The 26939-nt window shown below is 48.3% G+C and overlaps 1 protein-coding gene across 1 annotated transcript in view; it reads right to left on the bottom strand.

Annotated features, from left to right (window-relative positions):
- The window catches only part of LOC120924691 (E3 ubiquitin/ISG15 ligase TRIM25-like), a 90920-nt gene extending 66819 nt beyond the window's left edge, over nucleotides 1–24101 (bottom strand). The window contains exon 1 of the mRNA XM_040335702.1: nucleotides 23941–24101. The gene's annotated coding sequence lies outside the window, so the exon portion shown is untranslated. The remainder of the gene's footprint in view (nucleotides 1–23940) is intronic.
- Between the last annotated feature and the right edge of the window lie 2838 nt (nucleotides 24102–26939).

Below are 26939 nucleotides of genomic sequence, written 5' to 3'. Positions count from 1 at the left end.
CCCAGTCACCCACTCTAGATTATTTTGTAAGGGGCCTACATGCTCAGACTTCACCTTTTTACTATTAATATATTTAAAGAATTTTTTGGGGTTTGCCCTACTATCTTTTGCAATCTGTCGTTCATTTTGAATTTTTGCATCCTTGCACAACATTGCACAACATTACTGTAGGTGCAGTTGTATGATCCTGTAAAATTGAAGGTCCTATTTGTGTGTGTGGAACATGTTTAGATAGATTGATCTGGTTGACACTCATTAAAGCTAAGCTCCAGGAATTCAGCCACTTTGCATAGGATGTAAGGTTACTAGGGGTCCAATGGGGTGCATGCCACCTTGTGGTCTTCTCTCTGTCATTTATAACCAAGGCCGGTCATAGACAGAGCAAATTTCTTATCTGCAACCACGGGTTGCAGGAAAGCAATTCACTCAATTAACACAATCACACAGTCTCTCCCACAGAACCATTCTGTTTTTTCTGTTGTGGGTGCATGGGAAGCCGCTCCAACTTGGGTACATTAAGCCTGCACATACATGATTTTGAATTGAACCGGTCGAGATTCGAACCATCTATGGCTGGCTTAACAGTTTTACTCCAAGAGTACAGCCATCACTACACTCCTGGTGCTCTGATGGAATAGAAGTTGTTTTCTCATAGAATAGTCGCTGTGTCAGACATGATTGAGTGTTGTCAGTCAAAAAAATCCCTTACAGTTCTGAGGGGATGTATTGTAGTACAAGGATCAGAAACCACTAGTTTTATGACAGTGAGGGGGGGGCGGTCATGCCCACGTTGCTGCTCTGCAGATCTGCTCTACCGATGCTCCAGCCCTTTCTGCTCAAGAGGTCGCCAGAGACGACGTAGAATGTGCCATAAAGCGGAGGTTCACCCTAAATCGAAACTACTGCTATATCAGAGCGGATCAGTGTGTATACAAAAAGTTTGCTATCCATAATTGTATATGTAACGAGACCCTTGCTTGCTCGCTCGCTTCCGCTCCCCCGACACTCCTCTGCTACTATCAGCTTGCAGATCGCAACGTCTGATGGTTCGGTCATCCAAGGCTCCGGGATTCGAACTACAGCTCTGTGCCGTTCGGAATCCATAAGAACAAACACCAGGCAGGCTGTATGTAAGTTCAAACAGGAAGACCTTTATTGGAAGCACACAACACACTTTTATACAGAATTTGGAACATCCTGCCCCCAACAACTGCTTTCCTATTGGTCAATTGTAAAGTACATGTAGTCCTCCTTCAGGTCCTCTTAGCCATGCAAATGAGGACTTAAAAAATGAGTCAGCAGGGATTGGTCCGATAGATTGAATAGAAGTCTGCTATGTGTAATGAGACAGAAGCCCCAGGGGGCAATTAATGTACACAATAGCCAGACACAGAACAATGGAGCCGTCTGGAGCCCTAAGACAGAGCAGAAGACCCCCCACTGTGTAACAGATTTCAAGAAGGAACACTTCCGCATTCCAAGGTCCATGACAGTATAAACCAATGTAGTACCTTTAATCCTGACTCTATAGCAGGCACTTCCTGGTCTTCCTCCCGCGGGAGTGGGCGTGTCGCTTGGTCTGTCAGCGCCCCAGTGTTTGCTTGGACTATTTGGCAATGTCTCCTGGGAGCACAGCGTCACGCTTCCCAGGAGACGATTTACACACTGATCTAGAAGAACTTGTCACAACGGGGCGTGCACTATTCATGACGCCACTGCCGCCGTTCCGATTCCCGGAAGTATTTGCTTGTGGGCTTCACAATGCCCACAAGCAAGATGGAACTAGACAGGACTAATTTTTATAAATCTTCTATTATCGCCGAATATCATTGCGGGTGCCAATACAGACAAGTGAATAGAAGCATAACTATGTTTAAAGCAGTAGTTGCACATAAAAAAAAAAAAAAAAAAAAACGATTTCCCGCAGAACCCCCGCTTTAATGTTAGCAGGGATTATTCTACCTGCTTGTTCATAGCCTAATACATCTTGCTATGGTTGTTCCTGATGCCTGCTCCTCTCTTCTAGCCACAAAAACTGACTAATGCCGCGTACACACGATCGGACATTCCGACAACAAAACCGTGGATTTTTTTTTACGACGGATGTTGGCTCAAACTTGTCATGCATACACACGGTCACACAAATGTTCTCTGAAATTCCGACAGTCAAGAACTCGGTGACATACAACATTACGACGAGACGTGAAAAATCAAGTTCAATGATTCTGAGCATGCGTCAAATTGTTTCTGAGCATGCGTCAGATTTTTGTGCGGCGAAATGTGTACACACTTTTGTTGTCTGAAAAATTGAGAACCAGATCTCAAACATTTGTTGTTGGAAATTCCGACTGCAAAAGTCCGATGGAGCATACATACGGTCGGAATTTCCGATGAAAAGCTCCCATCGAACATTTGCTGTCGTAAATTCCGACCGTGTGTATGCGGCATAACAGATGATTGGAATTTCCAAATTCCTTCACTCTGTCTATATAAAGTTGCACACACAGTCTGATGTCTAATGAAAAGATCTTTCCTTCTCGTTCTGAGGGTTAACACAAAAAAAAGGAAGGACAACCTCAGGCCGATGCCAGGGCTGGACTCATGGCTGCTGCATTGCCCTCCCAGGCCCTTTCAGGAGGGTCTCCGACTGGCGGTCCATTTGGTCCCTGATATTTCCTGCATCCTCGAAGGAGAGATCAGATTGTTTGGACACTCCATCTACACAGTAAGAGTCAAAGGTACAGGGTGACCCGTTCTTACCAGTCCTTGATGCTGGACTGTATATAAAGTCCAGGCTTTACCCATTATGGTGGCCATATCTTTGAAGGGGTCTTCAGGCACTGCGTTTCATAGCGATGGACCAAGGCCCTTGTATTGCACCCAACGGCTATCTCAGGCCAGGTTCACATATGTGTGGTTGCGGTTCCCAGCATGGGGTCCGGTGCATTCCTGTTCACCCGTTCAGATGTGAATCAAGTCAGAATCTTTGCCTGAATTTGCACCTGAACCAGACCCAAACACAAATAGGAACCTTTTGGAATGCGGACCGTGGCCGCCCCAGACCTGTGTGAACCGGCCATACTAGCATGTCATTCGATGCGGGGAAAACTCAGTGTGTTGTGCTCATTGCTAAGGCGAATGCCTCATGCCGAATAGAACGCAAACAACAAAAAAGCAACATTACAGGCTATCCCCACAGCATTGAGTTCCAGTATGGTTCCCAAGGTTGCTGTCAGTGGGAGGATGTCAGTGCTGGGCTCAGCCCTTTCTTCTCTGAGCTGGCTGCTCAGCTGTCGGCTAATTGCCAGCTCCTATCTCTCCACAGTGACTCACTTGTTGATGAGTTCCTGCTTATCAGTCCTGCCTACTTAAGCCATCCAGCTCAGTGGTTCTCTGCCTTCGCCTTGGTCTACATTACAGAGACTTTCTCCTGCGTTCCTGTTGAAGACTTGCTTGGCTGACGTACCTTCTGGCTCCAGATCCTGCTTGCTGTTCTACTACGTTTATCTCTGGCTCTATGACATTTGGCTTGGCTGACTATCCGATCCGGTTCCTGAACCCTAGCTATGTTCTGACTACTCTTACTTTGTTTATCTTTTTATTATTATTGTTATACAAGTGTGATTTAACTGTACTTTTGTCTCGGTCTGATTCATGGTTTCTGACAGTAGGCAAAGGCCATTAATTCAGAGGATGCAGCCAATCCACTTGTTGATAATATTTTTTCCAGATTGGATGACCTGGATCACCGCATGGATCAGTTTGCCATGGCGTTACAGACGCTCCTGAGTCGCACAGCTCGTCTGGAATCTTCCATTGTGGCCGCTACGGTAGAACCTGTGTTGCAGTCCGACCCTGCTGTTGCCTCAGTCTCTGTACAGGCACCTGCCTCGAGTATTACCTCTATAAGAGGTATGTCTGGTTCTGCTCTGCTTCCCTAGCGATTTTGGGGCAATCCAGTCCAATGCAGAGGGTTTCTCAACCAGGCTGAGATATATTTTAAGATGCTGCCCCAGGTGTTTCCCACGGACAGAAGCAAAGTAGGTTTTGTGATATCTTTGCTTTCTGAGAGAAACTTGGCCTGGGCAAACCCTCTATAGGAGATGCAAAAACCTGTTGTCTCAAGTTACCCAGAGTTTGTGGCTTCTTTTAAAACGGTATTTGACGTTCCCGCATGCTCCGCTTCTGCTGCCAAGAGCCTCATGTCCATCAGAGTACGAGAACTGTTGCCGATTACGCCGTTGAATTCTGTACTCTGGCAGCAGAGGTTGCTTGGAACAATGAGGCCCTCGTGGCTGATTTTTCTCATGGTTTCTCGGATACCATCAAGGATGAGAAAGCAGCCAGAGATATATCCACTGAGCTGGAGAAGCTGATCTCATTTGCCATCCTCATTGACTCCAGACTCAAAGAAAGACTCTCTTTTGAGGAGCGTTTGTGGAAGCCTCCTGTACATTTGTCTACGAGCTTTGCAGTCCCACCCTTGCCTCCCTCACCTCCCATGCCCCCTGGTACCGAGTCAGTCAGTGAAGGTGAACCCATGCACCTGGGCTTCACGCGTCTCTCTGTGGATGAGAGAGTCTTTAGGAGGAGGGAGAAATTTTGCCTTTATTGTGGCCAGGCAGGTCACTTTTTGAAGTCTTGTCCTTCCCGTCCAGGGAACGCCTGAACCTTGAGGTCCTGTCACAGACAGACCTTAGGTGGCGTTGTTTAGTCTCCAGTTATCTAGAAGGATAAGCTCCTGGTTTTGGCTACCCTTTCTTGGGGTGAGTCGTCCGTCGAGATACAGGCTCTAATCGACTCTGGGGCTGCAGGCCTGTTTATTGATGCTGCCTTTGTATCGAAGCACTCAATTCCGCTGTAGCTGCGTGACACTCCAGTTGCCATTGAGGCTCTTGACGGGAGACCTTAACAGCCTGCCCATGTGACTCATGAGACTGTTCCGTTGTCCATGGCCGTAGGGGCTCTTCACCATGAGATAATCCAATTCCAAGTTATTTCCTCACCTAAGTTTCCGCTGGTTATTGGTTATCCTTGGTTACAGAGGCACAACCCCTCTTTTGATTGGCTCCATTCTGAGGTTCTGTCCTTGTCACCACAATGCAGTAAGAGATGCTTCCAGAAGGTAGCCAAGGTCCTGTGCACCTCTTCACTCTCCTCCCTGCTGGAGGAGTACCGCAATTTTAGCGATGTCTTTGACAAAGCCGGTAAACTGCCTCCACACCCGTCGTATGATTGCGCAATTGACCTTCAACCTGGTGCCATACCCCCTCGTGGCCGGGTTTACTCTTTGTCGGTCTTGGAGGATAAGGCGATGGAGGAGTATGTTGCAGACGCACTTTCTCGAGGTTTCAGCCGCAAATCCTTGTCTCCTGTTGGTGCTTTCTTTGTAAAGAAGAGGAGTGGTGAACTGAGACTTTGTATTGATTATAGGGGTCTCAATCGTTTCACGATTAAGAATGCCTATTCGATTCCGTTGACTGCGTTTAATACCAGAACAGGTCATTAGGAGTATCTCGTAATGCCATTTGGCCTTTGAAACGCTCTGGCAGTTTTCCAGGAGATTATTAACGATGTCCTCCGAGACTTGTTGTAGTTATGTGTGGTGGTTTATCTCGACGATATCCTCATATTTTCCAATTCCCTGGAGAGCCATCACACAGATGTCTGAAACTAAGAAAGAACAATCTCTATTGCAAATTGGAGAAGTGCGAATTCCATCGTGAACAGGTTAAATTCCTGGGTTATGCAATTTCCACTGCTGTTTTTTTGATGTACCCAGAGAAACTTTCTGCAGTCCTACAGTGGCCTCGACCCGTGGGTTTACGTCCTCTGCAGCGTTTTCTTGGCTTTGCCAACTATTATAGAAAGTTTATTCGTAGCTTCTCGTCTCTGGTCAAGCCCCTGACTGATATGACCAGAGAGGACGGTAACCCACAGAGTTGGTCTCTGGAATCCATTAAGGCCTTTGAGAGTCTCAAGGCTGCCGTTGTTTCTACTCCTGTGTTGGCACATCCTGATCCTACGTTGCCTTTTATCCTTGAAGTTGACTCTTCCGAGACTGGAGTTGGCGCCCTTCTGTCTCAACGTCCTAGCTCTGAGAGCGCCATGCATCCGTGTGGCTACTTTTCCAAGAAATTGTCACCTGTGGAGTGCAATTATGAGATTGGCGACAGAGTGCTATTGGCGATGATTTTAGCCCTGAAGGAATGGAGACATCTCCTCGCCGGTACCACTGTGCCGGTGTCTTGTCAAGATGGTTCCCCTATCGAATAGGGTCCGGCCTCGACTGCGCAGTCGAAGGTACGGAAATCCCAGAGCCCGAACAGCTGTTTGTCAGCTGTAAACAGAGCATGCGCAATGAACACTGCGCTCGATCCCGAACCGATGCTTGGGGCTGGTTATACACGCCCCCTCCACTCGCTGGTTGTTCAAGCCCCCCCGCTTGCTCTTTACAGCAAGGGGCAGTGGTTATACATGCCCCCTCCGCTCGATGGCCAGTGCTTTTCTGAAAGGGGGCGGATGTCATATTGAGCAGTGTTTTTTGGGGACATGGCTTTATCAATAAACTACATGTATTTTTTTTTAACAGGTACGTTTTTATTTATCAAAATGCACTACAACAAGAACACAATACATTACATCATGGTACATAACTCAGAACACACAGGTGTAGTCATACAAACATGTAATTGATGCATACATAAGAAAGCGTTGAGGTTGCTAGTCCAGGGAACATCACTCCAGGTAATAACAGTATAAGTACTTAAGCACAGCAAAATCAGGTATTCAGCACGGGGAGGGGGGGTGGCCCAGACGGAGAAGGGAAACCACAGGATAAGAGGCACTGGGAGGGCCCCAGGGGGGGGGGGGAGAGGCATAGATACCCCAAGGGACAGGAACTAGAGGGTCAGAACCCACAAATTTATTTTACCCTACAAACAGAGCAGTTCACAACATTAGATCCAGTAGCCCCAGCGGTAGAACAACTAATCAGTATTTGGACACTTCCCAACCCACTTTCCCCAGATTTTATCGAATTTCTTGGGGCACTTACGGCTCATATAGGTTAATATATAGAGGGGGAGCACCCGATCAACCATTAGCCTCCACTAATATATTCGCAAATTAAACATAAAAAAATATTTTGCTGGGAAGAGCACTATGAATGAGGGAAATAATGAGGACCCCATCTATCAACATAGTGGACTTAAAAATAATTCAACGTTCAATCCTAAAAAAGGTATGAACCATCAGATCGAGGCCTTTAGAACTATGGTTCAAGAAGATATACGAGAATTAAAAGTGTCCCAACATGCATCTAACAATAAAATTTGGGAAGGGATTAAACTATTGGAAGCAAACAAACAAATTGTGATACGCCCCGCCGACAAAGGCGGAGGCCTAGTGATCCTGAATAAAGAAATGTACTATTCAGAAATGGAAAGATTACTGAGGGATACATCAACGTATCAACCTTTGTATGGGAACCCTACAATGAAATTAAAAGATCTACTTTCTGAGTGGATTGAAGAAGGAGTGGCTCGTAAAATTCTCAATCAGAAAGAGGCAGCATATTTGATAATCTATGCACCTAAAGTTCCTGTCATGTATATTTTGCCCAAAGTGCACAAAGACAGAGAACATCCTCCCGGCAGGCCAATAATCAGCGGCATAGAATCGCTTTTCTCCCGATTGGGAGAATATTTAGATAGTTTTTTTAAATCACTAGTCCCATTAAGTCCCTCCTACTTGAAAGATAGCAAGGACCTTATAATTGCACTTAAAAACCTTCCAGCTACAGAACTTACCATTCTAGTGACAGTTGACATCGAATCGTTATATACGAATATTACGCATTCAGATGCACTTCAAGCAATAAAATGGGCACTGACCAAACAATCTGTCCTGAAAAAAGCTCAGATTAGATTTTTGGTGCAGGGTCTTAAATTAGCTATGACCAACAATTTCTTCTGGGCAAATCAACAGTACTACAATCAATCCAGCGGAGTGGCTATGGGAGCTAGATACGCTCCCAGTGTAGCCAATGTAGTTCTCAATAAATGGGAACACGAAAGCATTTTTTCCAACCGAAATCAGTCTTTGTATTTCTACCGGAGATATATAGACGACGTGATCCTTTTTTGGGAAGGTTCAGAAAGTAGTTTAAAAGTTTTCCTTGCCCAGATGAATGCCAACAAGTATAGCCTTAAATTCACAGCGGAGACGAGTATGGAGACAGTGAACTACCTAGATCTCACCATCACAAAAAATGCAACTTTATTTGAAACAAAAACATACTTCAAAGCAACCGATAGGAATGGCTTCGTGCCAACTACTAGTTGCCACCACCCCCAGTGGGTAGGAGCCATTCCAAAAGGCCAATACATGCGTTTAAGACGCAATTGTGCCACACAAAGGGATTTTGAAGCACAAGCAGAAATATTGACAAATAAATTTCTAGAAAAAGGTTACTCTGAAGTAAATCTAAATAAAGTATTGACCCAAGTGTCTGCAATGGAAAGAGAATCTTTACTTATCACCAAGCCGAAAAAGTTATTTGAGAGCCAAGTTTCTTTCATCTCAGGATTTCATCGACAATATCGTCAGGTAGAGACCATATTTAAGAGACACTGGCCACTACTTCTGAAAGATCCTGATTTAATGACATCGATTACATCAAAACCAAAATTCATATACAGAAGAGCGCCGGGACTTAGAAATCGGATAGCCCAAAATGTACCAGATCCCCCAAAAAAATTGAGTACTTTCCTAGATGGCTCTGGCTTCCATCATTGTACACGCTGTAAGGCCTGCCAGGTTACAAGAAAACCTGGAGCCATAAAGAAACGAACACATTTCCAGTCTAATGTAACTAAAGAAAAGTTTAAAATTAAACCATTGATCACTTGCAATTCTGATCATGTTACCTACGTCCTGGAGTGCCCTTGCTCGCTCCAGTACGTAGGCCGTACCACTCGTAAACTCAGAGTGAGGATAAATGAACATCTAGCGAATATTAAAAAGAAAATTTCCAAACCACAGTGTGTCTAGACACTTTGAAAAATATCATCAAAGTGATCCATCTCTTTGTCGGTTCTACGGAATTGACAAGATATCGAACCACTGGCGGGGTACTCATATGAGAAGAGCTATCTCTCAGAATGAGACCATGTGGATACACAAGCTCAGAAGTATGCAGCCCTTGGGCCTGAACATCGAACTCGACCTTAACTGTTTTTTATCCAATTAATGAGCTTTGTGTGTGCCTCTTCCTTGATATGTACATAGTTCATTAGGTCCATCTTTTTTATCTTTTTGTGCCATCAATTTGTAAATTAAGCCATTTTTTAGATTTACCACATTCACCATGTGAGTCAGTCTGATAGGCCAAATTAGCCTTTGGGCGGGCCCCCTTAATTTATCTCCACATATATATAATATAGTCATATGTGCAATATCATCCATATATATATTTATCCTTTTCCTTTATGGATTAAATTAGCTAGTTATATATATTTTGTCTTTTTTTTACATTAAAATCTAATGAGATTTTGTTGTCTTATAATTTTGAAATCACTTCAACCTTTTTTTCCATTTATTTGGTGTTTTTCTTCCAATTAAGTATAGGGTGCCATCTTGTGGTTTTTTGGTAGAAGAAAGCCATTTAACATTATATATATCCTATTATTTATATCTTTCTAATATAATCGCCGTTTTATGTTTAAAACTACATTCTCACTTTTTTTCCTAGATAGAGATTTAGGAGTAAAATGTGGCTATCATCAGGAATTAGGTTGTTGTTGGTTAGGTGAATGTTGTTAGGCAATGTCGTTTTTTTAATTAACAAAGTCTTATATGTAAGTGCTGAAGCCAACACTGGGACTGCGCTGTGATTGGCTAGAATCTGTGTCCATCATTCTTCTTATCATCCGGCCCCCAGTGTCCCGATGCTGCGCTGTAATTGGCTGCAGCATCCGTCCATTAGCTTTGGCCACTTCCGGGTTTCATCTAAACCGCAACTGTGCTGTAATTGGCCAGATTGTATGTCAATCAAGCGGAGTACTTCCGATTGCTCCAAAATAAGTAAACGTGACCCCAGTGACCAGGCACGCCCCCCTGAAGACGTTTACACGAAACGATCGTCGGCGGCGTAGCCTGGTCACGCTTTTTACTTACCCCCATCATCCGACCCATGTGAGCTGGCGAGGCGAGAGGAGACACACGCCGCACGCAAACTGAGGTGCTACCTCCCCTATTCAAAGGCCCGCAGACCCAGTGCCGGGATGGGCACCTTTTAATGTAAGTGGCCACTTGGCCCATGATTTGTTTTACTATTTTTTATTAAAAACCGGTTGCACTATGGAGTTTTTCTGTTTTTTATTCCATTCCTGAGAATACTGGGAGAAGATTTGCCTGTGTCAACCACTGGAGGACGCATTATATGTTTGCAGACATTCACAACTGCACAAGCGTGTTTGACTCTCTTTTTAGTTAAAGGAGTCAAAGCGCTGTGGTAAGCGCATATATTATTTACACTTTTGGGTGTCGTTTTGCGGAATTGGTGGAAGGATTTTGAAGCACTGCAGTTCATGAGAAGATTGCATGTTTATCTTCTGGTCCATTGCAAGATTCACTCCGTTAATTTTAAGTGGCTCACTACTACTACAGAAATTTATGGACATTATTATTATCACTAAAGAATTTATTTTCTTCTTGATTTATGGTTTTGGGAGCACATCACTCTTCCAATTAGAGGTTCTCTCGTGAATCTTTTTCCTTCACTATTGATCCAACTGGGTCTTTGCTATTTAGTTTTGATTGATATGTGTTTGTTTATTTTTTAATTGATATCACATGAATTTGTAATTGCTATCACTGATCGAATAGATTTTTTGTCTATTACTATTTTTGTCATTTAGCCAAGACACAAATTTGGTTAACTAGCGCCCCCTACCTACCACACATTAGCCTCCACTGTGAGACCGTGGGGGGATCGGGTAACTTCCATTTACACAAGATCGTCTTCCTGGCATAGAAGGCCGAATAGAACACAAACAGCTGTCGGTGCCTATTAGGCGTTACTGTGTCGCAGACTCCCAGCAGTAGGACTCTAGGATCAACGGCCACCTGCAGCCCACTAACATCATTAATCTCGGCTACCACACCTCTCCAAAAATCCTGTATTATGGGGCAGGCCCAAACCACGTGCATAAAGGTTCCCACCTCTACCAGGCACTTGGGACATTGAACCGAGCATGACGGGTAGATCCTAGCCAGTCTCTGGGGGGTATAGTAAGCCTTGTGTAGAAATTTAAGTTGTATATACCTGTCTCTAGCAGAAATCATCAGCGAGATGTACTGTTGGACCCCCTCATCCCAGTCATCCGAGTCCAAGCTCGGAATATCACTCTGCCAACTGTGGAATAATTGGGATGTCTGGTCGGTGTCAGAGGAGGATATCCTGAGATACAAAGACGAGAGAATTCGATCCGCGTGTTGGAAAGACAAAAAATAAACTACATGTATAACCAGCGAGTGGAGGGGGCATGTATAACCAGCCCAAGCATCGGGTCGGGAAACAGCTGTTCGGGCTCGGAGATTTCCGTACCCTCCAAATGCACAAGCGTGGCGCCTCTCACATGCTTGTCTAAGGCTAAACGCCTCTCTCCCAGAAGGGCGCGATGGGCTCTTTTCTTGTGAAGTTTTAATTACATGGTCTCATTCTTACCCGAGACTAAGAATGTAAGGGCTGACGCTTTGACACAACAATTTTCCTTTGCTTCCAAGATGGAGCCGGTTCGGGTTCCTGTGATTCCTCCTGATTGTATTCTGGCTATGGTTCACACCAGTCTCCCTTCTCCTTTGGGTGACAAAATTCTAGTTGCTCAGGTCGATGCTCCTCCTGAGAAACCTTGTGACCGCTGCTTTGTCCCAGAGAGTCTCCATACTGCTATGCTCCAGACTTACCATTCTCCCAAGGCTGCTGGCCACCCTGGGAAGAATCAACTATTTTGGGCCATTTCCCAACAATTCTGGTGGCCTAGTCTACGTAACCCCCTTCGTAGCTGCCTGTTCTGTGTGTGCTCAGAGTCAGACTCCACGACACCTTCCAGTGGGCCTCCTACAACCCATACCCAATGGAGAGAGGCCCTGGACCCACCTGTCTATGGACTTCATTGTGGAGTTACCCAACTCCCAGGGCAACACAGTTGTCCTTATGGTGCTTGACCGGTTCTCAAAAATGTCTCATTGCATTCCACTTAAGAAGTTGCCCACTTCTAAGGAACTGGCTTCCATTTTTGCTTGGGAGATCTTTCTCTTACATGGGCTACCCAAGGTGATTGTCTCGGACTGGGGTGGTCAGTTTGTGTCTCGGTTCTGGCGAGCCTTTTGTGCACATTTGGGAATTCAGCTAGCTTTTTCCTCTGTGTATCACCCGCAGTCTAATGGGGCAGCAGAACGAGACAATCAGTCCTTGGAACAATTCCTACGTTGCTATATATTTCTGACCATCATAACAACTGGTCAGACCTCTTACTGTGGGCGGAATTTGCTCAAAATAGTGCCTTGAACTCTGCTTCCCGATTGTCCCTATTTATGGCGAACTATGGTTTCCAACCTTCCATGTTGCCTGACTCGTTTGTTCAGCAGAGCATTCCTGCGTTAGAAGAGCATCTCTGTGGTCTTTTTTCCACTTGAGCACAAGTCCAGGAGGCTTTGCGACATGGCAATGATAGGTACAGACATCATGCTGACCGCAGACCGCCTGCCTGCACCCTCCTACCAGGTTGGGGACAGGGTCTGGCTGTTCTTTCGCAACCTCTGACTTTGTGTTCCTTCTCTGAAGTTCGCACCTCGGTTTATTGGGCCTTTCCGTATCCTTCGCAGGATTAACCAAGTGGCTTACACGTTGGACCTTCCTTCTAGTATGCGTATTTCAAATGTGTCTCCTTATTGAAACCTTTGGTCTTCAATCGCTTCACCACCTTGGTGCCACGTCCTCAACCTATACGGGTTAAGAACCATGAGGAGTATGAGGGACAGTCCATTGTTGACTCCCGTAGGTTATGTGGGCGCATACAGTTCCTGGTGCATTGGAAAGGGTACGGTCAGGAGGAACGCTCTTGGGCCTCATCCTCGGACGTACATGTCCTTGTCCTCCCCCGTAATTTCCATAGACGTTTCCCCTCAAGCCCGGTGGTCCTCCGAGGGGGAGGAGTCGTTGAGGAGGGGGTACTGTCGGTATTGTTCTCAGCCCTTCCTTCTCTGAGCTGGCCACTCAGCTGTCGGCTAATTTCCAGCTCCTATCTCTCCACAGTGGCTCCCCTGTTGATGATATCCTGCTCGTCAGTCCTGCCTACTTATGCAATCCAGCTCAGTTATTCTCTGCCTTCGCCTTGGTCTACATTACAGAGACTCTCCTGTGTTCCTGTTGAAGACTTGCTTGGCTGATGTACCTTCTGGCTCCAGATACTGCTTGCTGTTCTACTACGTTTATCTCTGGCTCTCTGACATTTGGCTTGGCTGACTATCCGATCCGGTTCCTGAACTCTGGCTATGTTTTGACTACGCGTACTTTGTTTATCTTTTTATTATTATTATTGTGTGATTTAACTGTACTTCTGTCTCGGTCTGATTCATGGTTTTTGACAGAGGAATAGTCGCCCGTCATTTGTATCAGTGGAAGGAATAGCGCCCCGTCGTTGCCGTCACTGGGAGGAATAGCGCCCCATCGTTGCTGTCGCTGGGAGGAATAGCGCCCCATCGTTACTGTCACTGGGAGGAATAGCGCCCCATCGTTGCTGTCACTGGGAGGAAAAGCGCCCCATCGTTGCTGTCACTGGGAGGAAAAGCACCCCATCGTTGGTGTCATTGGGGGGGGAAGGATTAGCGCCCCATCGTTGCTGTCTGTGACGGTATCGGTATGATATCCCCGTCAAGCATTCCCTCCTCTCCATACAAGAACATCACAGGATCCCCCACACATGAGTCAAGACTGGATGCTGGAACCAAGACACCTTATTGACACAAAAACTCAGCTTATATGTGGTTACAGCCTGTTAGGAACGCCCCCCTCACACAGTGGGGTTTCCCATACAGATTATAGGAGACAAGTCGGAGCCGACCATGCAGACACATTTCTTTAGATAAAGACATCACTGGAGTTAATTATTCTGATTGCTTCAGCGTAGTAATTAACATACTACTTCTCTAATCATTTAGCCTGATGATACAATACACATCTTTTAAGGGTAAACACAGATCTTCTTTACACAACACAATAGATCAATTAACCTTTAGAATAGTGAGGGGACATTAGCACGTCAATAACCTGTCAGAGGAATGAATCACACATGAAATTCCTTTCTACATCTACCCATGGCTAGCAGGGAGCAGTACACTGAGACATATAGGCAAATGTATCACAATGGCCCCCCTTTTGCTCCCTGCTCCGGCAAATCCGGTTGGACCTTTCCTGGTCCAGTAGGGTTGACGGGTTTAGAGCTTTTAGTCCGAGGTTAACTCCGTTTGGCATGACTGATCTCCCTTGGCAACTGCTTCAGACTCAGGTATGTCACCGGGTCGTCAGATCACACGCCGGTCAGTCCCCAAGTCTTTGTGCGATCTGCAAAGTCACCAGAAGTCAGTGTGAAGACAGCGAATGGGTCTGTGCGCCGCCGTCTAGGTGTCCCGCTATGGGAGGGGCAGGTTATGGCTCTGAAGTGACAATCACAGGAGATTCATAAAAAGAAAAAGTTATATTTGTTGAAATGCTGTAGCACTGGTGCTCAGAGTCCGGGGGGGGGGGGAAGAGGGGACTCAGAGCCCCATAAGGTCAGCCACCCCCTGCTCCCTCCGCAGCCGCCGGTTCTCCTCTTTGAGCTTCTCCAGCTCCATCTCCAGTTCATGGAGCCTGGGGGGGTCAGCCCGCTGTGACCTCAGGTGGTTGTTCTCCTCCTCCATGCGGCTTATCCACTCCTCCAGCTCTATGTACTCACGGATCAGATCCTGCTTGCTCATGTCCTGCAGGCTTTCCACGTGGTCCTTCATCATCAGGAACTGGGTGGTGGTGTAAGGGGCCACCGGTGGGCCCTTGGCGAACATCTCGGCCCGCATCTGGGGCGCCCGCTGCGATTCCATCTCCTCCAGTCGCTTCTTCTCCTCCCAGGTCTGCTGGTTATATGACTTCCAGGACCTCTTCTTCTTGGAGGGTAGCTGGCGGTGCCTCTTTCTGCCCAGCTCCCTCCAAGGCCCCTCCGGCTCATGGCTGTCGCCCATGACCAGCTGACAATGGTGTTCCCTGTTGTCCGTAATAACAGATTGTACCATGAGGGCTTCGTAAGGGGTGCCCAATGGTTCTTCCTGACCCAGCTCCTGGGGATCCCAAGCCGAGTCTACACAATGGGCTGCTGCTGGTGAGCGGTACCCAGGTTGAGACCAATTTGACCTGGTGTTGTCATTCATGGGGCAATTCTGCTTGAAGTGACCCAACTGTTTGCACCGGAAGCAGCGTTGTTCGTTGTCCTCCTGGCGTGGGTAGCGAGGGCTATATGTCATCGGTCTGTTAGGCGGTTGGTATCTAGCGGCTGGTGGGTGTGAGGGCGCCGTTGGTTGTGGGGGTTGTACCCGTGGTGTGACCTGGTTTGTCTTGCGAGTATCCGCATATTCATCCGCCAACTTCGCGGCCTCTGGTAGAGTCATGGGCCTGCGATCTCTCACCCAATCCTTGACGTCCGTCTGGATGTGATTGTAAAATTGCTCCAGGAGCATTAGTTGCAAAATGTCCTCTGCGGTGGTGGCCTGGCTGCTGTTAACCCAGTTAGAGGCCGACAGGGACAACTGGCATGCCCATTCTGCGTAAGAGTCTTTCGTGGTTTTGCGTGAGTCCCTGAACTTCTGTCGGTGGAACTCTGGAGTTACCGCATAACGAGCCAGGAGCACTTCTTTAACCCTGGCGTAGCTATGGATATCCTGATCTGGCACGGTCCGGAAAGCATCAGAAGCTTTGCCTGACAGTTTGCCTGACAATATTGCAACCCACTCTCTTCTAGCTATTCGGTGCAGGTTACATTGTCGCTCAAAATCCGCCAGGTAGTTATCAATTTCACAGTCCTTTTCATCAAAAGCTTTAAAAGCGCTAAACGGAATATTCCTTGCGTCTGCTGTGCTGTACTCACTGTTCGGAGAAGGTGCGGCTGCTTGTTGGACTGCTGCCAGTTTTAACTGTAGTTCTGCGTCCCTTATTTGTTTATCCTTCTGTAGTTCTGCGTCTCTTATTTGTTTATCCTTCTGTAGTTCTGCGTTTACTAACAGGTCCATCACTTTCAGCACCACATCCGGCGTTGGGTTCGGGCCGAACCACGCTAGTTTCTCTCTCATTAGCTTGTTGGCTGGCGATTCCTCCTCCTGAATCACTGGTGTCTCCATCTCTTGTACTGCTGGCGTTGCTGCAATCCCGTCCTCCTGGTCTATCTCCATTGATTCTGCTATGATGACCCGCTTGGTTTTGTTGCTAGAAATCCTTCCAGTAGTTCTTCCAGTGTCTGCTTGGAATCCGGGTGTGAAGGAGAGTAGAAGGGAAGATCCCGCTGCTGCCAACCAATTTGTGACGGTATCGGTATGATATCCCCGCCAAGCATTCCCTCCTCTCCATACAAGAACATCACAGGATCCCCCACACATGAGTCAAGACTGGATGCTGGAACCAAGACACTTTATTGACACAAAAACTCAGCTTATATGTGGTTACAGCCTGTTAGGAACGCCCCCCTCACACAGTGGGGTTTCCCATACAGATTATAGGAGACAAGTCGGAGCCGACCATGCAGACACGTTTCTTTAGATAAAGACATCACTGGAGTTAATTAATACACTGAAGCAATCAGAATAATTAACATACTACTTCTCTAATCATTTAGCCTGATGATACAATACACATCTTTTAAGGGTAAACACAGATCTTCTTCACACAACACAATAGATCAATTAACGTTTAGAATAGTGAGGGGACATTAGCACGTCAATAACCGGTCAGAGGAATGAATCACACATGAAATTCCTTTCTACCTCTACCCATATGGCTAGCAGGGAGCAGTAAACTGAGACATATAGGCAAATGTATCACACTGTCACTGGCAGGAAAAGCGCCCCATCGTTGCTGTCACTGGGAGGAATAGCGCCCCATCGTTGCTGTCACTGGGAGGAAAAGCACCCCATCGTTGCTGTCACTGGGAGGAAAAACGCCCCATCGTTGCTGTCACTGGGAGGAAAAGCGCCCCATCGTTCGCGTCACTGGGAGGAAAAGCGCCCCATCGTTCGCGTCACTGGGAGGAAAAGCGCCCCATCGTTCGCGTCACTGGGAGGAAAAGCGCCCCATCGTTGGCGTCACTGGGAGGAAAAGCGCCCCATCGTTGGCGTCACTGGGAGGAAAAGCGATCCATCGTTGGCGTCACTGGGAGGAAAAGCGCTCCATCGTTGCTGTCACTGGGAGGAATAGCGCCCCATCGTTGGTGTCACTGGGAGGAATAGCGCCCCATCGTTGCTGTCACTGGGAGGAATAGCGCCCCATCGTTGCTGTCACTGGGAGGAATAGCGCCCCATCGTTGCTGTCACTGGGAGGAAAAGCGCTCCATCGTTGCTGTCACTGGGAGGAAAAGCGCCCCATCGTTGGTGTCACTGGGAGGAATAGCGCCCCATCGTTGCTGTCACTGGGAGGAATAGCGCCCCATCGTTGGTGTCACTGGGAGGAACAGCGCCCCATCGTTGCTGTCACTGGGAGGAAAAGCGCCCCATCGTTGCTGTCACTGGGAGGAAAAGCGCCCCATCGTTGCTGTCACTGGGAGGAAAAGCGCCCCATCGTTGCTGTCACTGGGAGGAAAAGCGCCCCATCGTTGCTGTCACTGGGAGGAATAGCGCCCCATCGTTGCTGTCACTGGGAGGAATAGCGCCCCATCGTTGCTGTCACTGGGAGGAAAAGCGCCCCATCGTTGCTGTCACTGGGAGGAAAAGCGCCCCATCGTTGCTGTCAATGGGAGGAATAGCGCCCCATCGTTGCTGTCACTGGGAGGAAAAGCGCCCCATCGTTGCTGTCACTGGGAGGAATAGCGCCCCATCGTTGCTGTCACTGGGAGGAATAGCGCCCCATCGTTGCTGTCACTGGGAGGAATAGCGCCCCATCGTTGCTGTCACTGGGAGGAAAAGCACCCCATCGTTGCTGTCACTGGGAGGAAAAGCACCCCATCGTTGCTGTCACTGGGAGGAAAAGCGCCCCATCGTTGCTGTCACTGGGAGGAAAAGCGCCCCATCGTTGCTGTCAATGGGAGGAATAGCGCCCCATCGTTGCTGTCACTGGGAGGAAAAGCGCCCCATCGTTGCTGTCACTGGGAGGAAAAGCGCCCCATCGTTGCTGTCACTGGGAGGAAAAGCGCCCCATCGTTGCTGTCACTGGGAGGAATAGCGCCCCATCGTTGCTGTCACTGGGAGGAATAGCGCCCCATCGTTGCTGTCACTGGGAGGAAAAGCACCCCATCGTTGCTGTCACTGGGAGGAAAAGCGCCCCATCGTTGCTGTCACTGGGAGGAAAAGCGCCCCATCGTTGGTGTCACTGGGAGGAAAAGCGCCCCATCGTTGCTGTCACTGGGAGGAAAAGCGCCCCATCGTTGCTGTCACTGGGAGGAATAGCGCCCCATCGTTGCTGTCACTGGGAGGAAAAGCGCCCCATCGTTGGTGTCACTGGGAGGAAAAGTGCCCCATCGTTGCTGTCACTGGGAGGAAAAGCGCCCCATCGTTGCTGTCACTGGGAGGAATAGTGCCCCATCGTTGCTGTCACTGGGAGGAAAAGCGCCCCATCGTTGCTGTCACTGGGAGGAAAAGCGCCCCATCGTTGCTGTCACTGGGAGGAAAAGCGCCCCATCGTTGCTGTCAATGGGAGGAAAAGCGCCCCATCGTTGCTGTCAATGGGAGGAATAGCGCCCCATCGTTGCTGTCAATGGGAGGAATAGCGCCCCATCGTTGCTGTCAATGGGAGGAAAAGCGCCCCATCGTTGCTGTCACTGGGAGGAAAAGCGCCCCATCATTATATAAATGCATATACATACACACACACAGAAAAATCTCTTACTTCAGCATACAATTTCATTTTTTGCCTAGAAAATAAAATACCATAAAAAGAAATAAATATAGAAACACAAAGATATTTTAATATTATTGTCATCATTACAGTGCAGCTGAACATAACCCAGACCTCCCCCTAGACACGCCCCCCTCAGGGTAAGAAACGATGAGGCATTTCTCCGGTGCATACAACCTTTTCCCACAAATCGGATCCTGGAACCCTGACACCGGGCTTTCCATGTGAAGTAATGGGCTACGAAGCCAACTAGAAAAAGTGTCTCAAAATCCCGGTGAGTCTGAAAAGCCCCGTATGACCACTCCGCATAACTCAAGAGGAAAAAGAAAGGGATCCCCAGAGCCCCGCCCACCCGCTTCTATGTGGGAGGGGCACTGAAGTAAGAAATGGTCCATCATGTCCCCCACACTCCACTCTCGGACAGCCACGGATCTCCGCAGAGCGATGCTTCAGGTTGCCCTTCACATAAAGTCCGGCATGGAATGAGAGCCGGGCCAAATCCCAAAACTTCAGAGGGATTCTCTCCAGACCCCTCCCCCATAACAGGACAATCCCTCAACACCAAGTATATGTCAGAGCTATACACATGTACAATAATAATAGTGTGCGACTGTGGGGGAGGGGACATTAGAGTGTAAGCTCCTCTGTACAGAGACTGATGTGATGTGGGGGGAGGGGGGGACATTAGAGTGTAAGCTCCTCTGTACAGAGACTGATATGACTGTGGGGGGAGGGGACATTAGAGTGTAAGCTCCTCTGTACAGAGACTGATATGACTGTGGGGGGAGGGGACATTAGAGTGTAAGCTCCTCTGTACAGAGACTGATGTGACTGTGGGGGAGGGGACATTAGAGTGTAAGCTCCTCTGTACAGAGACTGATGTGACTGTGGGGGGGGGGGGAGGGGACATTAGAGTGTAAGCTCCTCTGTACAGAGACTGATGTGATGTGGGGGGAGGGGACATTAGAGTGTAAGCTCCTCTGTACAGAGACTGATGTGACTGTGGGGGGAGGGGACATTAGAGTGTAAGCTCCTCTGTACAGAGACTGATGTGATGTGTGGGGGGAGGGGACATTAGAGTGTAAGCTCCTCTGTACAGAGACTGATGTGATGTGGGGGGAGGGGACATTAGAGTGTAAGCTCCTCTGTACAGAGACTGATGTAACTGTGGGGGGAGGGGACATTAGAGTGTAAGCTCCTCTGTACAGAGACTGATGTGACTGTGGGGGGGAGGGGACATTAGAGTGTAAGCTCCTCTGTACAGAGACTGATGTGACTGTGGGGGGGGGGGACATTAGAGTGTAAGCTCCTCTGTACAGAGACTGATGTGACTGTGGGGGGGGGGGGGGACATTAGAGTGTAAGCTCCTCTGTACAGAGACTGATGTGACTGTGGGGGGGACATTAGAGTGTAAGCTCCTCTGTACAGAGACTGATGTGACTGTGGGGGGGAGGGGACATTAGAGTGTAAGCTCCTCTGTACAGAGACTGATGTGACTGTGGGGGGGAGGGGACATTAGAGTGTAAGCTCCTCTGTACAGAGACTGATGTGATGTGTGGGGGGGGGGACATTAGAGTGTAAGCTCCTCTGTACAGAGACTGATGTGACTGTGGGGGGGGGGGGGGACATTAGAGTGTAAGCTCCTCTGTACAGAGACTGATGTAACTGTGGGGGGAGGGGACATTAGAGTGTAAGCTCCTTTGTACAGAGACTGATGTGACTGTGGGGGGAGGGGACATTAGAGTGTAAGCTCCTCTGGTACAGAGACTGATGTGACTGTGGGGGGGAGGGGACATTAGAGTGTAAGCTCCTCTGTACAGAGACTGATGTGATGTGGGGGAGGGGACATTAGAGTGTAAGCTCCTCTGTACAGAGACTGATGTGACTGTGGGGGGAGGGGATATTGGAGTGTAAGCTCCTCTGTACAGAGACTGATGTGACTGTGGGGGAGGGGACATTAGAGTGTAAGCTCCTCTGTACAGAGACTGATGTGATGTGGGGGGAGGGGACATTAGAGTGTAAGCTCCTCTGTACAGAGACTGATGTGATGTGGGGGAGGGGACATTAGAGTGTAAGCTCCTCTGTACAGAGACTGATGTGACTGTGGGGGGGAGGGGACATTAGAGTGTAAGCTCCTCTGTACAGAGACTGATGTGACTGTGGGGGGGAGGGGACATTAGAGTGTAAGCTCCTCTGTACAGAGACTGATGTGATGTGACTGTGGGGGGAGGGGACATTAGAGTGTAAGCTCCTCTGTGCAGAGACTGATGTGACTGTGGGGGGGAGGGGACATTAGAGTGTAAGCTCCTCTGTACAGAGACTGATGTGACTGTGGGGGGAGGGGACATTAGAGTGTAAGCTCCTCTGTACAGAGACTGATGTGACTGTGGCGGGAGGGGACATTAGAGTGTAAGCTCCTCTGTACAGAGACTGATGTGATGTGACTGTGGGGGGGAGGGGACATTAGAGTGTAAGCTCCTCTGTACAGAGACTGATGTGACTGTGGGGGGGAGGGGACATTAGAGTGTAAGCTCCTCTGTACAGAGACTGATGTGACTGTGGGGGGAGGGGACATTAGAGTGTAAGCTCCTCTGTACAGAGACTGATGTGATGTGGGGGGAGGGGACATTAGAGTGTAAGCTCCTCTGTACAGAGACTGATGTGACTGTGGGGGGAGGGGACATTAGAGTGTAAGCTCCTATGTACAGAGACTGATGTGACTGTGGGGGGAGGGGACATTAGAGTGTAAGCTCCTCTGTACAGAGACTGATGTGATGTGGGGGGGGAGGGGACATTAGAGTGTAAGCTCCTCTGTACAGAGACTGATGTGATGTGGGGGGGGGGGGGGGACATTAGAGTGTAAGCTCCTCTGTACAGAGACTGATGTGACTGTGGGGGGGGAGGGGGGACATTAGAGTGTAAGCTCCTCTGTACAGAGACTGATGTGATGTGGGGGGGGGATGGGACATTAGAGTGTAAGCTCCTCTGTACAGAGACTGATGTGATGTGGGGGGGAGGGGACATTAGAGTGTAAGCTCCTCTGTACAGAGACTGATGTGACTGTGGGGGGAGGGGACATTAGAGTGTAAGCTCCTCTGTACAGAGACTGATGTGACTGTGTGGGGGAGGGGACATTAGAGTGTAAGCTCCTCTGTACAGAGACTGATGTGAGGGGGGGGGGAGGGGACATTAGAGTGTAAGCTCCTCTGGTACAGAGACTGATGTGATGTGGGGGGGAGGGGACATTAGAGTGTAAGCTCCTCTGGTACAGAGACTGATGTGACTGTGGGGGGAGGGGACATTAGAGTGTAAGCTCCTCTGTACAGAGACTGATGTGATGGGGGGGGAGGGGACATTAGAGTGTAAGCTCCTCTGTACAGAGACTGATGTGACTGTGGGGGGAGGGGACATTAGAGTGTAAGCTCCTCTGTACAGAGACTGATGTGATGTGGGGGGAGGGGACATTAGAGTGTAAGCTCCTCTGTACAGAGACTGATGTGACTGTGGGGGGAGGGGACATTAGAGTGTAAGCTCCTCTGTACAGAGACTGATGTGACTGTGTGGGGGAGGGGACATTAGAGTGTAAGCTCCTCTGTACAGAGACTGATGTGACTGTGGGGGGAGGGGACATTAGAGTGTAAGCTCCTCTGTACAGAGACTGATGTGACTGTGGGGGGAGGGGACATTAGAGTGTAAGCTCCTCTGTACAGAGACTGATGTGACTGTGGGGGAGGGGACATTAGAGTGTAAGCTCCTCTGTACAGAGACTGATGTGACTGTGGGGGGAGGGGACATTAGAGTGTAAGCTCCTCTGGTACAGAGACTGATGTGATGTGGGGGGAGGGGACATTAGAGTGTAAGCTCCTCTGTACAGAGACTGATGTGATGTGGGGGGAGGGGACATTAGAGTGTAAGCTCCTCTGTACAGAGACTGGTGTGACTGTGGGGGGAGGGACATTAGAGTGTAAGCTCCTCTGTACAGAGACTGATGTGACTGTGGGGGGAGGGGACATTAGAGTGTAAGCTCCTCTGTACAGAGACTGATGTGACTGTGGGGGGAGGGGACATTAGAGTGTAAGCTCCTCTGTACAGAGACTGATGTGACTGTGGGGGGAGGGGACATTAGAGTGTAAGCTCCTCTGTACAGAGACTGATGTGACTGTGGGGGACATTAGAGTGTAAGCTCCTCTGTACAGAGACTGATGTGATGTGGGGGGAGGGGACATTAGAGTGTAAGCTCCTCTGTACAGAGACTGATGTGACTGTGGGGGGAGGGGACATTAGAGTGTAAGCTCCTATGTACAGAGACTGATGTGATGTAGGGGGGGGGGGCATTAGAGTGTAAGCTCCTCTGTACAGAGACTGATGTGACTGTGGGGGGGAGGGGGCATTAGAGTGTAAGCTCCTCTGTACAGAGACTGATGTGATGTAGGGGGGGGGGGCATTAGAGTGTAAGCTCCTCTGTACAGAGACTGATGTGACTGTGGGGGGGAGGGGACATTAGAGTGTAAGCTCCTCTGTACAGAGACTGATGTGACTGGGGAGGGGACATTAGAGTGTAAGCTCCTCTGTACAGAGACTGATGTGACTGTGTGTGGGGGGGGGGGGACATTAGAGTGTAAGCTCCTCTGTACAGAGACTGATGTGATTGGCTCAGTGTACAGCACTATGGTATATGTCGGCTCTATAAAAGGATTAGAGATAAGATGGGAGTCTGTTGTGACTTCTCTGTAATGAGATATAAATCTATGTCCTCCTCTCTCCTCTCACATTATTGATCATCTATAATCTGTATTATTCATCAATACCTCCCGAGTTTCCTCTTCGCCTCTCCACACAATTCCTCTTCCTGTCTTTTCCTCCCCAAACACTAGAGGACCAATGACTTTTATCTGAGGCTCCGGTTGGCGGCCATTTTGCGTAGGACCAAACGTCATAATACACAGCATAGGACACACAGGAAGTCCTCCAGCAGACACTAGAGGTCACACTGCTCTGTGAAAGGACTCCAGCCGGGGGGCGGCCATTTTTCTGTAGTACAAAGTGTATTATATCAGTGTATATAGTACGTCAGGACATCATAGAACGTCATCCTCAGAGTAATATTACTATTATATGAATATATTATCAATGGATAAAAATTAATAATATAAATTCTATAGAAATTAATAATATAAAATTAATAAATAATATAACATTTAATAATTGAATATGATTCTGTATTATTAGTATATATAATATTATTAAACCATGTAAAGGAGAACTCCGGGCAGATATTAACCCCTTGAAGACTGTAATACATATATAAATGTGGGAGGTGTCCGGTGATAATCCGGGGGGTGGGGCTTCTACAGACATCATCACTTTACTGTTATTTCCAGCAGACAATTTTTGAGGGGATTTTGTAGAAATGATTCTAAAGGAGAATTAACCGTTGGATCACTTTTACGCTCCGTTCGCATTACGGCGTTCCCGGATCGTGGGCATAATCGCAGCGATACTGACCGCAATTCCGAACCCGCCGCAAATCGCAGGACGCCCTTTGCGATCCCCGTTATTTTCAATGTCACTCAAATCGCAGTGTGATTTTGCCCGCGATCATCACCCGACAAATCCCGGTAATATCGCACAAACAGAATGGCGGAACGCCTGTTATCCAAAAGAAGTTCCGTAACTTATTTTGGGGGGCAGGCGTCCCGCCATTCTGTCTGTGCGATTTTACTGCGATTCGTCGTTGCGACAATGGCGGCAAAATCGTGAGTGCCATTGAAATTAACGGGGATCGCGATTTTGGCGGCGATTCGGAATTGCTGCGATTCCACCCAGGATCCAGAATGCCATAGTGTGAGTGGAGCCTTAAAGATAGTGGAGGGGGGTCACACCCCTTCTGTGCCTCTCCGGGCCCCTCCTGTCGCGGTGAGGGGGCCCGGCAGTGAAGCCGGCGGTTCTGCTGGCTGACCATAGAGGTAATCAGGACCAGAACATCCCCCATCATCTCTATGGTATAGGACTTGTAGTCCCTGTACAGCAGGGCTGGAGTGTAAGAGGGAGGAGCAGCACAAGGAGCCAATCAGTTCACGTGCCGACAAGAAGCTAATAGGAGGAGAGAGCAGAGTGACAGAGATGAGCTCATCAGTGCGCTGCTTATCCTGACACTGACTAATCACAGACTGGGGCCAGCCCAGAATGACCTGGGCTCAGAGGAAGTGGATTGAGTGATGCTGAGGCAGAGGACACTGAGGAGGAGAAATCTCTGGATTGAAGGTGAATATTGCAGCTGGTTTTTGTTCTTTTATATTTATTGGGCTATTCATATTTATCAAATTTTTCTTTAATGTAATTAGTAAAAATGTTAAATATTTTTTATTGATGTAAAAACACAAAATGTGAATTTCTATTAATATGTAATCTTACAGAGACACTAAATGAGATCCTGATCCTCCGTAAACAATCCACACACATCCTCTGTAATCTATTCTTCATGAAGTCTTTTCTTACTGTGTTTTGATGCCTTGTAACGTCCTCTGTGATCTCCCGATCCTCTCCTTTCCCCCCTCACTTCCCTGTGTTTGCAGTGATCAGTACATGTTAGTTGCAGTCATGTACACGGCTCTGTGTGCACTACAAATCCCAGAGTACATCCTCCATCTCAGCACTGAGAGGGAGGGTTACATTCCCCATTCTGGTCCCACACCACCAATGTTTCCAGGTGGGGGAGGGGCCACCGATCCAGCACTGTGATGTCACCTGTCCCCTGTGAGGTCCCCACTGCACCCCATCCAATAGGAAGTGTCCACATCAGGCAGGCACTGACATGGACACCCGAAGGAGGACACAAACCAGGAAGTGATAAGATGAGGAGAGTTGGGGCCGGATTGTCACATGACTGCCGCTACAGGGGAGTAAGAAGAGATTTTATAGGTTGATTATTTTTCCGAATACAGTGATTGGTTGGGTGATGATGAGGGGGCGGGGTTTATCCTGAAGAGAATATAAGGACAGATGAGTGAGTAGAACGTTCTCAGATCAGAGATTTGTATCTCTTTATAGCAGAAGGAAAGGAGAACCCATAACCCCTCCCCCTTTATTTCTGGACATTGTGGGTGTGGCGCCCCTTTACCTTCAGAAAGGACGCTATGTTAAATTTAGTGGGGGAATGAGAGAGATAAGTTGCTCTCATTATTGATTTTGGTAAATTTGGCTGTCGCCAAATTCTGGATTGTCCTGTGTGTCAGTCTGTGCGTCCAGAGATGCGGTTTCATCTCTGGACGGCAGATGGCGCCAGAGGGATCCAGGCGGAGCCACTTTTTCCCAGCAGCCAATGAGAGGAGTTGGGCCTCGCTGTGCATGCTGGGGAGGGGTATTTCTGTGGCGGAGGCCGTTGTTCTGGGTTCTTTGCGGGTTACTGCTTCCAGATGCGCCACACCCACCTTTAGGGTGTGCGCACATCGCGGGCCCCACCACTATGGCCTACTTGGCCTGGGGTCGCGCGCTACGCGGAGTTCTTGACTCTGGGCCCTCCTGGCCTGGAGCGACTGATGCTGCCAAGGGGCCCCAGTGACTTGCTGGGTCCCCACTTCTACTAAGTAGATCCCAGGCTGTATGCCGTTCGGTGGGGGATCGGCTTGAGGAGAACCGGGAGGCAGGTTGTCCAAAAGGGCTTGAACGAACCATCGGGGATCTGGTGACCGGAACACTTGCACTGTCAACCGGTGACCCCAACGTAATTTACTTGGAGGATTCTCTCTGCTGTTCAACTTACATCTTGCACTAGGCCTGTGGCAGAGGCCTCAACATTCAATTAGAG

The sequence above is a fragment of the Rana temporaria genome, chromosome 1 (assembly GCF_905171775.1).
Source record: "Rana temporaria chromosome 1, aRanTem1.1, whole genome shotgun sequence".
Classification (NCBI taxonomy): domain Eukaryota; kingdom Metazoa; phylum Chordata; class Amphibia; order Anura; family Ranidae; genus Rana; species Rana temporaria.
This window is presented reverse-complemented; position numbering and strand designations above follow the sequence as displayed.